This window comes from Danio rerio, chromosome 4 (genome assembly GCF_052040795.2).
Source record: "Danio rerio strain M-AB ecotype USA chromosome 4, GRCz13ab, whole genome shotgun sequence".
Lineage (NCBI taxonomy): Eukaryota > Metazoa > Chordata > Actinopteri > Cypriniformes > Danionidae > Danio > Danio rerio.
Window position 1 is genome coordinate 56,570,837 of NC_141024.2, and position 11,613 is coordinate 56,582,449.

At 35.0% G+C, this 11,613-nt stretch overlaps 2 protein-coding genes and 1 long non-coding RNA gene across 3 annotated transcripts in view; 2 read left to right on the forward strand and 1 right to left on the reverse strand.

Annotated features, from left to right (window-relative positions):
• LOC796311 (zinc finger MYM-type protein 1) overlaps positions 1–11,613 on the forward strand; it is an 854,498-nt gene that overhangs the window by 478,268 nt on the left and 364,617 nt on the right. The window lies entirely within an intron of this gene.
• LOC148682203 (uncharacterized) overlaps positions 1–11,613 on the reverse strand; it is a 429,467-nt gene that overhangs the window by 78,423 nt on the left and 339,431 nt on the right. The window lies entirely within an intron of this gene.
• Positions 1–11,613, forward strand: part of zgc:113135 — a 1,020,739-nt gene that overhangs the window by 19,804 nt on the left and 989,322 nt on the right. The window lies entirely within an intron of this gene.

Sequence of the window (11,613 nt, forward strand, 5' to 3'; positions counted from 1 at the left end):
TTTGCTTTTATTTAACAAAAAAAAAACAGTATGTCTTTTTTTACTAGATAATTAATTACAGTTTATATAGAGTAGTTAATTTACAGTATTTTACAGTGTGTGTGTGTGTGTGTGTGTGAAATACAGTATATGTGGTATTTTTGTCATGAATTGTGTGTCTGCCACCTGGCGATAAAATACATCAGTTTACAGGCATCAAATAAAGTAATTTCGGTCGTCTTTATAACATGGTAAATTCTGACCATGACGTTGCTGGATTCTGCTTCAGCTGCTGCTCGCTTCTCATGTCTGCTTAACCAGGTAAGTTTAGCCTTTCAAATATGAGTTAATAGTTGAGTTCTGTATTAAATTATAAATAAATAGTTGAGAACTGATCTGTGTTCAGTTACACCCATTGTAGTGATTCGCTTGAATCATGAGTGAGCAGTAAACTGGCGACTTAGGCGATCTATTTAAACTCGAGCTGTTAATTTCTGAGTTAATATTTACAATCCCTGATTTAATTGATCCAGATTTATATGTTTTCATGAAATGACACAGTTCTTTAAGTATTTTACATATAATTTGATGTTAATTAGATGTATCATGTTTGTTTGTTGCTGTTTATGTGATCAACGTACACAATGACAGGTGTATTTAACGTTACTGCAAAGGAAAAATATTTGAATAGCAGCAGATCTGATGTAATACGCTCTAGTCTAAACTATCGTTACGTGATGAATTATTGTCGATTTCACAAACAGTTTAATATATATATTTATATAATGAAAGTGTGCTTTTCATATTGCGTGAATCATATTGCCCTAACGCTAACGTTTAAACTTTGAAAAATTAGATTAACCCATTAATAATATTGTCACAACTTGTCAATGACATGAGTGTATCAACAGTTTATCAATTTAACATGTTAATCAACTTCTCTTCCAACCCTCTGTGTTATTTGACTGAATTATTTTTTGTCTCACTTTTTATCCTGTGTTATCAGATTATTGGTTCTGCACTGACTCGTTGTTAGTCTTTGCTTGCTGAAAAAAAAATGACATCATCTTTTTAAACTTTGTGTTTATGCTATTAACATACTTCTTTGCAGTATTGGATGCCATCTAGTCCTGATTGCATTTTGACTCCAGTTCCAGTCCAGCACAGTTATACCTGCCGATCAACGACCTGAAGCTATCAAGCAGATGTGTGGGCAGCTGTGAGCCAAACTCTTAGGAACATTGGTTCTCCAGGATGAGGCAGAGGTGTGGACTCGAGTCATGTGACTTGGACTCGAGTCAGACTCGAGTCATGAATTTGATGACTTTAGACTCGACTTGACAAAATATAAAAAGACTTGCAACTCGACTTGGACTTGAACATAAATGACTTGGACTTTGACTAGGACTTGCCCCTATTGACTTGTAAAGACTTGCTGCTTCCCATGAAAAGCCCAACGATAAAAAAGTATGTTGACATGGACCGCTCTCTCTCTCTCCCCGTTTATGTGTGCGTGTGTGTGACAGCATGCGCGCGCGTGTGTGTGAGCATGCGCGCTTTCGGCATGACGTCCAATCGAAGCACGGTAGATTGTTTTGATTCGACAGTATCCAACGTGACTACTATGAGGCGCCGGAGTGGACAAAAGTCAAGCTAACGCAGAGAGAATTTGAATTTGAACTTGAGATCGAGCCAATACTCGCGTGCCAATACTCGCTCTCTCTCTCTCTCTCTCTCTCTCACATACAACATACACCTCTCTCTCTCTCTCTCTCGTGCATTCAGTCTCTTTGCGTTCGCTTGACTTTTGTTTACGATGGCGTCTCATACCTTTAGTGCTTTTGCTCTCACGGGATCCTCCTGTTAAACTGACCCTTCGCTAAGCCACGCCCAAAAACCGCCACCCACCAATCGCGGCTTACCAATCGTAGCTACGGGCAGAGGCTCTGTCAAGCTTTCGAGCGAGGGAAACAAGCCAAATCGTTGCGCAATTGGATTGTGAAAATCTGACACCCGCTATCCTAAAAGTTTGGACTGGGTGGTGGGATTTTTTCCCTTTTCAAAACCAAAGCCCAAGAGGAGAAATGCCAGTGTGGATCAAGCTGTGTGAGGGGCGGTAAAGGAGTTAAGCTAAGTTGGTTTTGTTTTCGATATTCACATTCAATGATAGGTGGCAATAACTCACACTCCTCTTATCCTAAACCCAGACAGCACACATACGTTGGGCCGACGTCGTGCCGATTTTCAAAATTCCATCGGTGCGATGTCGCTCAGAGAGCGTTTGCTAATTGGCAAAATGTCGCCGCGACGTCGGCAAATGATCGGAAACGCTGTCCGGCCGATGTTAGGACGATGCAACCGGAAATACCGGCCGCGCCGCAGAGGCGCTGTTCTCAGGCGTTTTGCTCATACTTATGGACCACTAGCTGCAGCAGCTGCTTATTTATAATAAACACGACACACCACTCTCAATAACAGTTGAAGATTTATTAATATTTTCACAAACATACAAATAGATTAACATACTTTTATCACACATAACCACCACGTTTAAAACAAAACCAACAAGTTGTACTATAACCATGGCTAAGCTACTGTGCAATAAAGATTTTATATACAAAGTTCATTGCAGCATTTATATTAAGACCATAGGAATATTTACAAGTACTTCAAAACATGTACACTAAGGGTGACTATAGTTTACTATAGTAAAAACACAAATAACGTGTGTAAGCACATGTTATAATGCTTATAATTTCTTAAATAGTGTTAAAGAAAATGCATGTTTCCAAGACTATAATTTTAAAATACAAGATAATTCCAGTCATGTGTTCAGTATCCAAAAGACTTTCTTCAGGGAGTTACAATAATAAAAGAGTACACAAACACAAAATAAATACCAAGCAAACAATATTTACAGTAGTAAATAAAATCATACAAATTAAAATAATTGTCTGATAAAATCTTATTAAAGTCTGTAGTACAATTGTTTTTATAAATGGCATTCAACAATTTGCAATCTCCTATGAACTAATAACACATCAATAATATAAAATAACAATACTTTCTCAGAGATAACCAGTTTTTTTAAGCAAACTCTAATGCACGACACAAAACAGATTTTGTCATTATATATATATATATATATATATATATATATATATATATATATATATATGTATATAAAAATATTTCCGTTAAACAGAAATTAAGGGATTATATATATATATATATATATATATATATATATATATATATATATATATATATATATATATATATATATATATATATATATATATATATATATATCCCTTAATTTCTGTTTAACGGAAATATTTTTTAACACATTTCTAATCACAATAGTTTTAATAACTCATTTCTAATAACTGAGTAAATAATATTTGACTAGATATTCTTCAAGACACTTCTATACAGCTTAAAGTGACATTTAGAGGCTTAACTAGGTTAATTAGCTTAACTAGGCAGGTTAGAGTAATTAGGCAAGTTATTGTATATCGATGGTTTGTTCTGTAGACAGTCGAAAAAAATTGCTTAAAGAGGCTGATAATATTGACCTTAAAATGTTTTTTTTTTTTAATTCAAAACTAAAATATAAATAAAAGAAATAAGACTTTCTCCAGAAGAAAACATAACATTTTCTTGCTCTGACCTATATATATATATATATAAACTGGTTGTAAATTGTGTACAATGTTCCAAGAAAACAGATAAAATTAAAAGATATAACCTGTCATTTAGTTTTGTTTTATCTTGTGGAATGTTGCTTACACATAAAAGGGGATATATAGGTGGAATAAAAAGTGTGTTGCCATCCTCTAAATTGTTCTTGTATGTTGTCTTCATCTTTAGTCTTCACAAGTGAGGCTGGCCCAAACCGGGACTGCAGTAGCCAAATCTAATTCTTGTAGTGGGAACCCTTAATTAAAGCAAGAAACCAAAAGGAGAAAGATTAGCATTGCAGCAGTTCATATTACCACAAATATAAATTATTTGTTTCATGACATATAACTGGAGTATGTGTTATGCAAGTGCCTAGCTAAAGTGTGTAATTTAATTTAAACTTAAAGAGTGTGTCTGAGCACTAATTTTCAGAAAAGCCATTTGAAAGTTAAATTCCTTGTGAAATTATAATGAATGTTTTTTTTTTTTTTTTTTTTGGTTTTTAGTATCATTGTGTTAGTATAAATGTGTATCTAAATATATGTCTAATCTTCAGATACCACATTACATGCAAATTAAACTAAGTTTTGTCAACTAAAATGTCACACTGTACACCACATTTAATATATCATAACTAGGGCCAGGAGGAATCTGCAGATGTTTTTTGCTATTTCTGCTGAAAATTTTGGTGGAAGTCTGCAGATTTCTGCGGAATTATTTTGGGAGTATCATAACTAAAACCTTAATATATGAAATATAAAAATAATATATTTTTAAGTTTTATTTAATGTTTAAAATGCAAATCCAATTAGATTCACTTTATTTGGTAAATAAAGCAAGTTTTTCACATAACATATCTAATAAGACAGAAAATATTACTGTACAAACCTCATTGTACATAAATCAGATGAACATTTTCACATTAGTCAATAATATTACTGAAATTATTTAAAAACTGAATAAATATAGATTTACACACATTTACTCAAGTAAATAAACAGAATTAATGATAGGCTAATCATCTGCGGAGTTCTGCGAAAAATCCGGGTGGGCCTAATCATAGCTTTATTTCTGCTACAAAAAGGTTTTTCAGCAAACAACTTCTATTATATGTAGGCTATAGAGGAGGATATATAAGGAAATTATATATTCAACTCTCTAATTAAATGCACCTGATGCAGCTAATCGAGTCTTTTAGGCTTATTTGAAAACTTAAATGACGTGTTGGACCACAGTTGGACAACGCTCAGTGAGAATACTTTTTTGCACAAATTCTTTTTGTTCTAAAGAAACATGTCTGATTGTTAGCAATCATCAAAGAGCAAACTTTTTTTTTTTCAAATAAATACTATGCTCTTAAAAATAAACTTTTCATACATCAAGAATACTAAAAATATGTTTATTTAAAATGTTTTATATTTAAAAAAAACAGTTTGAGGAGAGAATCAGTACATTGGAATACTATTTTTTCAGAAGGATCATGTGACACTATTAATTATATACATTGTATTAAATTCGCAGTATTACTGCTTGACTGTATTAATTAAATAAAGTTGACACTATCAGAAGAGAATTTACCATATCAACCTAAAAGCTATGAAACAGTAGTGTATGTTTAAGATGTTACCTACTAGTCCTATTGTACTTTGGAGAGGTTGTCTGACAGGAGGATCCCTTCAACTCAGCAGAATTCTCAGCAGACCATCAGCGTACACCAATCTAAGAATAAAATGAGCAATTTGTTAAAGAAGAAAGCTAAAGCAGATTTAAAATGTAGAAGAAAAAAAAACCTATTGACAATTTAATGGCACAACATACCCCAAACTAAGCACGCTCAAATGGTTAATTTACATGAATGACAACTGCTGCTCATTATACCAATATTAACTGTTAAGGATTCATTCATTCATTTTCTTTTGGGCGTAGTCCCTTTATTATCTTGGGTCACCACAGCGGAATGAAAGGCCAACTTATCCAGCATATGTTTTACGCAGCGGATGCACTTCCAGCTGCAACCAATACACACTCATTCACACACACTCATACACTATGGTCAATTTTAGCATACCCAATTCACCTATGTCTTTGGACTTGGGAAAACCGGAGCACCCGGAGGAAACCCACGCCAACACAGGGAGAGCATGCAAACTTCACACAGAAACGCCAACTGACCCAGCCGAAGCTCGAAGCAGCGACCTTCTTGCTGTGAGGCAAACGTGCTACCCTCTGCACCACCGTGCTGCCCTGTTAAGGAATCAGATTAATATAAATGAATTCACATGTTTATTTAGTGTCTGACACATTAAATATTGCATTTTTAAATATTGTTTCATTTTAAGATTTATTTCAGAATTAACTATAGAACCTGGATATATCGTCACATTTTCATGCACAGCAGCATTTCCAAGAACATAGAAAAACAGAATATAGGCCAACTGAAAAAAAAATAAATTAAAAAAACTCTGACTGAATGCTTTAAGTAACTGGCTAGGAATGAGCAGGTATACGATTCTGAGGGTATAATCTTGGATAAAAATATCACAGTTTCACAGTATTGTGATTACTGCTCTGAAATGTGTTTTTTTTTTATCTCTGTGTAAAAAACAGCTACTTTTTCCCCATTGAACACAATATGTTTTATTTTAAGAAACATTTAAAATATTTTGTAACAGTAAACGTGCCAGGCTAAATAATAATTTAATAAAATAGTACTATCTTCATTAGACTCTTCATTAAAACACTGATTTCTTGTGAAGGCATAATAAGCTATTTGTTTTTCAGATGTTTGCTGAATCGTGAACTGACCAGTAGATTTTGATGTGGAGGGTCTTTTGCTGCTGTAGATAATGTTGGACTATTTTTTTAAGTCTTTGATATTGCGCTAAAAACCATATACAATGCATCCGGAAAGTATTGATAGCGCTTCACTTTTTCCACATTTTTAATGTTTCAGTTTTATTTCAAAATGGATTAAATTCATTAATTTCCTCAAAATTCTACACACAATCCCCATAATGTGTGTTGACCCGATTTTAGTTAATCATTTACAAGTCAATATTGCCTATATGGATTGTGATTTTAACATGTAAAATTGCAGTGTTAAATGCAATGCCATCAAACATTTTAGACGCACCAGTGCAAAAAGCTAGTCTAGAGCACTTGGAATGCTGGTGTAGTTCTAGTTAAAATCAGTTTAGTTAAAGCTGTATATGCAGCCGGTCTCAAGTATAGGATTTAGTATTTAACTAATCTTAACAACTAAACATTTACGAGTCTGTATTAGCCAGCTCATGTACTACAATGTAACATACTGTATATTGCCACCTTGATACTTAAGCTTTCTTTAAAATATTTTGTGTTCAACCGATTAATTAATTCTTTCATTTATTTTTTTCAGTGCAATAGAATCACTTACACTGGTGTATTTGTTTGGACCCCCCAAAATAGCGGAGGCCACTTTCTGACCACCCAAGTATAAACTTCTAGCCTAGCCACTGTGAACTACCTGTCTGTCCTGCTCCAGAACTCTTTGTCGGCTGCTTGTATGTCTGGATACAGCTGCACAAGTCTTTTAACACTGACAAATACAGCCTCTGCACATCCTCACAACCAGGAGAACAGAATGATCAGGAGGACCTAAAAAATATAACCAACTGAAATCAGTTGAAATGTATTTTGTCTTGTGATGATGACACAAAAATAAATTACTTTTCACAAAGGATGTGCTGTTACCTATGAAACGGTCTATAATGAATGATCTTTTGATCCTGTTTCCTTGATGTCATTCACTCAGAGATGGTTTGGACATTTGATTGTATCTAAACTGTAATGAATTTAAGTTACAAAAACGTTGATAGCAGGACCATTGATCTTGTAACTTATACAAATTGTTAAGTATTGAACAAGTCTGCAACCAAACTAGTCAAGTTAATAATACTAATCTCAACTCAACTATGATTAGTTGTCTTGTTTCTGCTGCCCAGACGGTCTCTCCACCTGCTGATAAAAAAGGAAAAAGTATGGTATTTTTACAACAATGAAACTGCAAACAACTTAACTATAAGGAGGTAAGCAGTGAGCATCTTTTATTATAAGCAATTTATTGAATACTTTGTCACTGGTATTACCTAAAAACCAAACGTCCCAAGTTTGGCTCATAGCTGTCCACACATCTGCCCAATAGCTTGTGGTAATACTGAAGACACTGATCAGCTGGTCCAAACTGAGTTTAGAGTTGAACTGCAATCAGGCATCCAATACTGCAAAGAAAGAGAAACTCACTTTGGGTTAACAAATAATGTAATCCCACACATTTCAAGTAATTGTGCAGTTAATTCTCTTATTGAATTTTCTGAGAGCTTATGAATATATTTTGTCTTCCCAAAACAGCATGTACTGAAACACAACATTATATAAATATAATTTAATAAGAGCGTGACGTGGTGGCACAATAGGTAGTGCTGTCGCCTTACAGCAAGGATGCTGACTCGAGCCTCGGCTGGATCAGCTGGCATTTCTGTGTGGAGTTTGCAAATTCTCCCTGCGTTTGCGTGGGTTTTCTCTGGGTGCTCCGGTTTTGCCTACAAGTCCAAAGACATGGGGTACAGGTGAATTGGGTAGGCTAAATTGTCTGTAGTGTATGAGTGAGAATAAGCGTATATGGTTGTTTCCAAGTGATGGGTTGCAGCTGGAAGGGCATCCACTGCGTAAAACATATGCTGGATAAGTTGACAGTTCATTCCGCTGTGGTTACCCCAGATTAATAAAGGGACTAAGCAAAAAAGAAAATGAATGAATGAATGAATTTAATAAGAGTTAAACTGATCTGTTAACATGTCTGTCAGGAGCTGATCTACCTTTTAATTAATTTTTTGCTTAATTTTTTTAACAGGTAAATCAATATATATATATATATATATATATATATATATATATATATATATATATATATATATATATATATTATATATATATATATATATATATATTTGTACAAAAAAATGGTTCCAGTAGTAACGCTCCTTAAAGTTAAACTACATATTCACATTCCTCATCTGTCTACTGTTACATCATACTAATCGCTGTTACATACAGTGGCTGAGAGTGCAAAGAGAGTAATAAAACACAGACAAAGAAGACAGCTTTGTCACTTTTTTATGCTATTTGTGAGATTGTGTATGTTGTCAAACTGATGAAAATGTTTTCTCAATTTACTTTAACATTTTTGTGTTTATGTTTTTATAACTTGCAGCCGTTGTTAAATTTAAAAGTATTTTAAACATGGATGGACATCTAAATGGATATAGGGCACATATCTCAAAACATTATGAAATATTTCCAGATAAATCAATTTTGAATTAAAATGTATATTAATCTCCAGACTTGCATCTCCCTGATCTTTTTAAAAGAACGGCCCCTCGTTTGCTCATCACTGTTTGACAAGTGTCTGGCAGTCAGTCAAAAATATACTTACATATAAAGATGTTCATCAGCTACACAGCACTTAGGTTAAACTTTGACCTCCTTTTCAGTTGATGTGGAAAACAAAAGCAAAAGAAAGAAAAAACAAAACGACTGAATACAAGTTGCATATCATGCCTGTACAAATCAAAATGTATTCATTTAGGGCTTAAATTGACTTGTTTGAGGATGAGTTAAGGTGTAAGGGATGGGTGAACGGTGTAAATATACATGTAATTCATAGCTATGATGTAAAGCTGAATTTTCAGCATCATTACTCAAGTCTTCAGTGTCACTTGATCTTTCAGAAATCTTTTTTTTTAAGATGTTGATTTCGTGCTTGAGGTTGAACTAATATAATGGTGATTATCAAATGGTGCTGATTTGCTGCTCAAGAAACATTTCTGATTGCTATCAATGCTAAAAACAGATGTGATGACAAATAATTTAGTGTAAACTTTTTTCTAAGATTTAATAAATCATAAAAAAATTAAACAAAATGAAAATAACAAATATTACTTCATTAGCAGCAAATCTGCATATTTATTAAGTTCTGAAGAATCATGTGATGTGAAATTTAACACCACTCACATGTTTCAATGTCAAAACTTTCTTAAAATAACTGCAATAAAGACAAGTAACAGATGCATAATATATAGACATGTAACATGTGCATAATGATGTGCAATGGAAATTCATATGAATTAATCCTCTGCTTAAAGTTACCTGTCTTTCCTGCATCTCTGTGATCAGCTCCCTTCAGAAATTTAGGAATCTTGAGTTATATTTTCTGTAGCAGGGGGTTATTCTCTCACTCCTGAAACCACAGAACACTTTTTTACTTAACATTTGTTTAAGATAACGTTACAATGAAATATCAAAACACAATTGAACTTTTGATTCACGGTCCTTTACAGTACAATGCGTATTAGACTAACGTTACATATGGAGTGCATTAAATAAAACATTGACAAAACCTCTCATCTACACATAAAGAATAAATAAAAGCCTAAACTTTAACAAACAAGTTTAACAAGAGCTAACCAATGACTGTAAAAAATATGGACGACGCGACAGCCCTTTTTCCCATTGAACGCCTTGAGGTCAAAACGCCTGCTTGACGGGCACAAACTGTCGCGAAAGACTGCTGAAATTGGAGCCAGACATGCGCAGAAGGATTTATCTGATGGAGCCAGAGGAGGAGCCGCGAAAATGAGCGGAGTCGAGCTTCCAACCAAACGCTTTATATAAAATCAACCACGCCCCCGAACTTCTCAGCATGCGTTTGCTGTCATATCAACACAAATGGATGTAATAACGTTAACAAATATGAGGGTTTTATATATTCAATCGCGCCAGTTCCAGGCCGCAGCGCATAACTTACTCGCGGCGTCGCGGGCTGATTCCGGCTCGCATGCGGCACCGCCTGCTCGCTCGGCCGCCGCATCTGGCTCGATTGACTCGGGCTGGAATTGGGTAGTGAGTCCAGGCATCCGGAGTAGGTCCAGCAGAGGTAACATTAGTCAGTCTGAGCTCTAAGAGATAAGTCTCCGGCAGGCGAGAATCTAGCCGGAACTGTGTTTTGCTATCTGGGTGGCTAGGCGTGTATCAGCAAACTAATAAAGCCCGAAAAAAGCCCTGAACTTAGCGAATAAACAGTGTTCCACCAGGATCATGTATGTCAGAAACTATAGTTTACTGCTGAACTCATTTTGTTATGGTAAAATAACACAGAAATCGAATAATAACATTTCAGTCTACTTCAGTCTCCTGCCGAAGCTCAGACGCCGCGCTTTGAGAAACTGTCAATCACCGCTGTCAATCACGATGACACGCCCAGCATTAAATTACTGCTAAAAACAAACTGTTTACAAAAATGAAGATCTGCACCTATTTCAGCACAATAACCAGTGCCTTAATCGACCAGAACTATCTTTCGGGACATTTTATTGCAAGTGTAATATTTTTTTTTATTTGGGCTCAAGTCTCCTTCATTAACACGGAGGAGGCGGGCTTTATGACTTGTACTGCAGCCAGCCCCCAGGGGGCGATCTAACGGCTGAAACCTTCACTCAAACGTAGGCTTGCGGCACACTTGGAGCTAACATTAAGTAAGTTAACGTAATATTGCCCCGACGCTAACGTTACCAGTGCTAATATGCTAACGGACTTTTACGAAGACTTACCACTCTTATATAACATAATATTCAACTGAATATTCATCAATTGCCAATAATAAATGTGTGAGGAACAGTTTTATGTAGTATTTGCTTTGTTTTAGGGACTAAACTTACCTGAAAACAGTCAAAACGGCAGCTTGAGAGAAGTCGTGTTGTGTCTTTTAGGTGGTGTCGTGTCGTGTTGTAGCTTCGTTTCCCATAGCAACATCCTCTCCGCTCCAGTGTTGGAAGCAAGACGCGCGCGCGCACATTAAAGTCTTGCAGTATTACATTTATAAACATGATCACTCCATAGACAATTTAAATAATA